The following is a 6,000-nucleotide window of genomic DNA, read 5'->3' on the forward strand; positions in this document are numbered from 1 at the left end:
GGTTAGGTTGAAAAGAGGACGCAGATATTAATCCGCCCCATGCCACTATGGACATACACCTATAGTTTTTAGAGCGCACACTATAAAGTAAAATCTAAAAAAAAATTTAAATTAGGAATTCCGTGCTATTTACAAAATCCTGAATTGCTTTCAATGCCACTCCCTAAGTTGGTTCATGATCTGATATTGTGTCTCCACCTATGTACCGGTATCTGTTGGACGCGAAAGCCGGGCAATGACAAAGGAAATGCTACAACGTCTCATCATCTTCCCCGCATGCCCTACACATGCTATCACTTGCCGCACCAATATCAGATAAGTGCGCTCGTTGCCCTATGTGTCCCGTTATGATACCAATAGCTATACTGACCTCCTTCTTGCTTCCTTTCAGTAATAGCCTCGTCTTCTCACGATCTGAATCCCCCCATAGGATTTTTGCCGTCCTACCGACCGTTTCGCTGTTCCACAATGTTGCATGTGTATTCGTCGCCCCCTCCCTTAACTCGGACTGCGTCGACCCGAAAGGCTTCGGGTTAACAAAGTTTATTGACGCCAGTCCTCTGGCCTTCACCGCCAAATCGTCTGTCCTTTCATTTCCCCTTACTCCGTTATGGCCCGGCACCCAAACGATGCGGATTTTCCCATCCTCAGAGAAGGCGTTAATCTCCTTCTTACATTGCAAGACTATTCGTGACCTTACCGTCCTGGTTGTTATTGCCATTATGGCAATTTTACTGTCGGTAAAGATGTTCACACTTGACGTCCTCGCGTTAGCACCACACCACTTAACGAATTCCGTTAACGCCCGGATATCCGCCTGCAGGACCGTATTATGGTCAGGCAGTCTAAAACAGATGCCAGTCCCTGGGTTTTCAATGTAAACCCCCAGGCCCACTCTGTCCTCTAGCTTTGATCCATCCGTGTAACATGATCTTCCAGATGGCAATACTAGGGTTCCGCCAATCGAAGACTGTGCCGATGGCAGCAGTGCCTCGCACTCGACTTCTAGGTTCATCTCAGGTATCCGACCGGAAACCTCTCCCCTTCCTTCCAGGTTTCCTATCGTCGGTATAACCACGCTCCTGTAGAGCCAGTGGACTATCCTTGGATTCAGGCCTCATTCCGAGCCTACGGCCCGTCTATATAGTACCCAACATCTGTGAGCCTTCTCAGTACGCTCCTGAATGTGACACTTCCAATTCAGTTTCCTCTCCATGATCACACCTAAGTATTTGACCTTGTCAGATATCGAAATCGTCTTACTGAGAAAACGTGGTGCCTTAAATTCGCCCACCTTTGTCTTCCTCGTCAACAGGCATATTTGAGTCTTCTCTAGGTTAACATTGAGACCTCTGGGTCTTGCCCAGTCATATGCAAAACCTTTCGGTCCTTCTAAATAGCTCATTCGGATCCTTACAACATCGTCTGCGCAGCTGACGGGTTCAAATCCCTCCTCAGTCAGCATCCGTAATTGCTCATTTCTGGTGGTCACCCATAGGAGTAGCGATAAAATGCCCCCCTGTGGTGTCCCTTGTACCACTTTCTCCCTTATATTTATGCCATGGGACACACAATTTATTCACCTGTTCCTTAGCATATGGTTTATCCAGTCTCTAAGCACCGAGTCCATCCGGTACTGGTCTAAGGATTGGATCAGTGTGTCGGTCCGCACATTCTTTCAAAGCCCCCTCGATGTCAATGCATACCGCCAGTGTGTACGTTTTGGCATCGAAGAATTCTTCTATTTTGTGCATAACCTTGTACAGGGCAGTCTCCACCGACCTTCCCTTGACATAGGCATGCTGTTTGTATTTGAGCAGTTCGTTCCATGGTTTGAGCAATACGTTGCATGGTTTTGAGTAGAAAGGACGTAAGGCTTATAGGTCTGCAGCCTTTTGTGTCGCATAACTTGCCTTGTCGCGCTTGCCGACACTTTCGGAGTATATGAAAGTCCTAGGCACGGTGAAAATGTTGGCCAGACGAGGCGCAAGATAGTCTGCCTCTTTCTGTAGTAACGGCGGAAAAATTCCATCAGGTCCGGGTGACTTAAATGGTTTGAAGCTCCTCAAGAATTCCTTCACCATAAAATCCGTTATTATAAACCTTCGATCAACGTCATTATTCCAAGATTCCGGTGTTTCCGTGAGGCCCATCGTATCGTGTGGAAAATGGGTTTTCATCAAAAGTCTCAACATGTCCTCCGTTGTCTCTGCTCTCACTCCCATATCGTCTACTAAAGTTTCAGTTTGGACATGGGTTTTTTAATTTGGCGGCGGCATTAACGCTATCGACCTGTTCGCAGAAAAACTTCTAGGAGGCACGTTTTGCCACTCTGGTAATCTTATTGTATTCCTTGAGCATTGTGTAATACACATCCCAATAAACTTCCGCTTTTTTACGACGTGCTCTGTTAAAAAGTCTGCGGACCTTTTTCCCAATATTGCGAATCTCCCCGGTCATCCAGGGTTTTTCTTGGGTTGATTTCTTTTCCCGAAGAGGACAACTATCTTCGAAGGATCCCACCAGTGCAGTCGTAATCCTGTTGACATTTTCGTCCATCTCTTCAATGCTTGGACAATCTAAATTATCTTGCCCAAGTCTTCTTCTGAGTAGCCTTCCGAATTTTGTCCAGTGGGTTTTCAACTTATTCCGGAAGCTTATCGGATTCGGCGCTAAACCTAATGTAGCGATGGTCAGAGAAAGAGTGTTCCATGGAGACCCTCCAATCATGAACCTCATCGATTAAATTTTCCGAATATATCGTCACATCTAATAACTCCTCCCTAATCCTATTAACAAAGGTAGCGGTGTTACCAATATTAAGTGTTATTAGGTAGTTAGTAGACAAGAACTCTGTCAGGGCTTGGCCCCGTTTATTAGTGTTGGTGCTACCCCACGAAATGTGGTGAGAGTTCGCATCGCACCCTATTAGTACCTCGTTTTCTGTCTTTTTAGCTTTCCTCACCAGCCGTTGCAGCTCCGACGTGGGTGGCGGTGTCGGAGAGTCGAAAGGCAGATAAAGTGATGCCAGGTATGCTCCACCATCTCCCTGTCTCACCACTGTTGCATCCGACGTTGACAACTCTGGGGAAAATATATATAACTCAAATTTCTATGACAAATAACGCAGGTCCTCGGCCGAGTACCAGTGATAGCATAGAATAATTGATAGTTGATATGGTGCATATCAACTACCTAGTGTTTCAATACTAGGATCTTTGCCTATCTTAGCCTTCCAAATCTTAAGTAAATGGGCTTCTTGAGAGTAGGTGATGGTACCATCATCGGCTCCCTGTTCATGTTGCATTGAATTAGGATCATTGCTTCTCCTAGTCTTTCCAATATTGAGAGATGCCGTGATTGTCTCGTTGTCGGCCCCCTGTTTGTTGGGCGGTGTAGAGTCACCTGTCACTGCACGGCCTGGTGTCGCAGAATGAAAATGTCTGCCTATCCTAGTCTTCCCAATCTTGAATAAGAAAGCTTTGATCTGGTAGTGCGCCATCCCTTTAGTCTTAGCCAAACTTGCCACGGAAACTTGATCAATACCAACCACAAGGAGAATTCCTTCCTCCTTCTCCTCCCTGAGGAAGAACTCCCACTTCTCTGCGACCAAACCTTGGGTTTGCTTGCCCAAGAATTCCAACATGCGTTGCATCGCAAATTTACTGCCCCATCCCTTGATGAAGACTGTAGCCTTTGTGAGCTGGGGGATATCCATCTTTCTCATAAGGTCGAGCTTTGCGCCCTCCCAGGGAGCGTGAATACCTCTGATGAGCTGTTTGACGGTATCAATACATTCCGGCGACGCAAAACGCAGCGTTAAGATGTCTCCTTTAAACTCGCAGCTCATCATTTGTGTGGGTGGACCCTCTACAGAGTTCAACACATGTTCAAAAATCCGATCGTTAACCAGATCCTCCACTTGGGACCGATGATCTGGCGGAATCCTACCGGATGCACAGCCGATATTGGTGACGGCATATGTCAGCTCATCTCTGTTGTGCTTCCTTGCCACTCTGGAGTAAGAGGGCGGCTCCTTACCATTCTCAGCTACAACCTTCCCCTTCCGCGAAGGCTGTGGCCTTTTGGAAGTCACAGTCCTCCATGAACACTCAGGGGCCATGCGTGCTTCCTTCGTTCGTATTCCAACTTTATCCACCTCCGCAGGACTCAGTCTGGAGTCTCCATTGCGAGATGGCTGGCTTGGTTTTCCCAGAGTACTTGAAAGCGGGGAGCTCTTTTTTTTTCTTCAGTATTTTAGCAGTGTTATGCTTTTCGGGAGATCTGATTCTTTTTCCAGCTTCCGTAGAAGTGCCTGGAATGTCAGTTCTATCCCTTCCAGCATCCTGCACGTTTGCCCGATTACACTGCCGGTACATACTCCTCTGTCTCCTTTGTCGTGCACCGGATCGCTTTCTCGGTCTGCTTGTGAGCTTAGCAAAGCCATAGCTCACTTCTGCTGTCATCCCAATGCCCTCATCTCTCGATTCGGCTGCGATGACTGTTTCATTGACGTAGTCGCTGTCTGAATCCGAGTCAAAAACTCCACATTTGCTTAAAGGCTGGGGACGAACTGTGCATCCCTCTGGTTTATCCGTCTCTTCCTCATTTATTAGTCTGACAACTAGTTGTGAGCTTAAAGCATTACTATCGACTACAGGTGCCAAGACACCCACACCTATTGGAGGGGAGGACAACATGCTGCGGTCTGACGACACCATCGCAGATGTTGAGTCTTTGGAGTCCATTTCTAGCCTACTCCAAAAGGCTTTATTTTTTTTTTTATAATATTTATTATATATATATATATATATATATATATATATACAGGGTGGCTGATGAAAGCCGCTACCAAAAAAAATGTAATAACTTTTTTTCTATTTAATAATAATAATTTAATAATTAATTTAATTAATTAATTAATTAATTTAATTAATAATAATTTAATAATTAATTTAATAATTTAATTTAACATGAATAAAAGAAAAATGTATTCCATACACCGAAAAAAAAATGTAGCAATATTCATCATTGTAGCAATATTCATCAGCCACCCTGTATATATATGTATATATATATTTTTTTTCTTTGAGGAGCGAAATATAAACACTCCCGCTTCACTCAACGGTTAAAACAGCCAAATTATCGAAACATATAAATCGCCAGACCTGGGTCGGTAAATCATCAGCTGATTTACAAACAGTGTCCGATCGACAGATTCCCTGGCTTGGAAGATATATTTACTACGCTCGTAGCGGCATGCCTTATATATATATGTACCTTTTGGTTGGGGAAAACTAAAACGAGGAAACCGTACAACACGAAAGCAACAAATTTCGTGCACATTAGTACATTATCTGTTATGTAAAAGATTTTGAAGAGGTTGATGGATACATATTTCGAAGCTGTGTTTCTTAAGGATCGCCAGTACCAATTGCAAGAGTATGTCCACTGAAACAGCCCTTCACCACATAGTGAAGAGTTGAAAACTCTGGGCCTTCGCCACCTTGAATTCTACTTAAAATTTACAGTAAAAGACTAATCGGGAGATCGTTTTATATGGGAGCTATGTCAGTTTATAGACCAATTTGGACCATATTTACTACGGAAATTACAGTCAAATCGGATAACAATTGCGGCCTGCAGTGGCTCAAAAACTCAAATCAGAGGATCGGTCGGTTTATATGGTAGATATTTTAAGTTACAGACCAATTTGGATCGTACTTGGCACAGTTGTTGGAAATTATAACAGAACACTACTTGCAAAATTTCAGCCATATCGGAGAACCGTAGCGGCTTCTAAGGGATCAATATGTCCAGTGGGGGTCCAAGATGTCCAACCTGTCAAAATAATTGTAAAATTTATAAATGAAATTTGCAAAATTTGTGTGGCCATAGAAGTCAAATAAAACGTATTAAGATTTGTGCATGCAATTTTATAAATAATGGTTTTTAATTTTATTTCGACATTCACAATAGAGCATTTCAGCAGGTAGCCGC

This window comes from Stomoxys calcitrans, chromosome 4 (genome assembly GCF_963082655.1).
Source record: "Stomoxys calcitrans chromosome 4, idStoCalc2.1, whole genome shotgun sequence".
NCBI lineage: Eukaryota > Metazoa > Arthropoda > Insecta > Diptera > Muscidae > Stomoxys > Stomoxys calcitrans.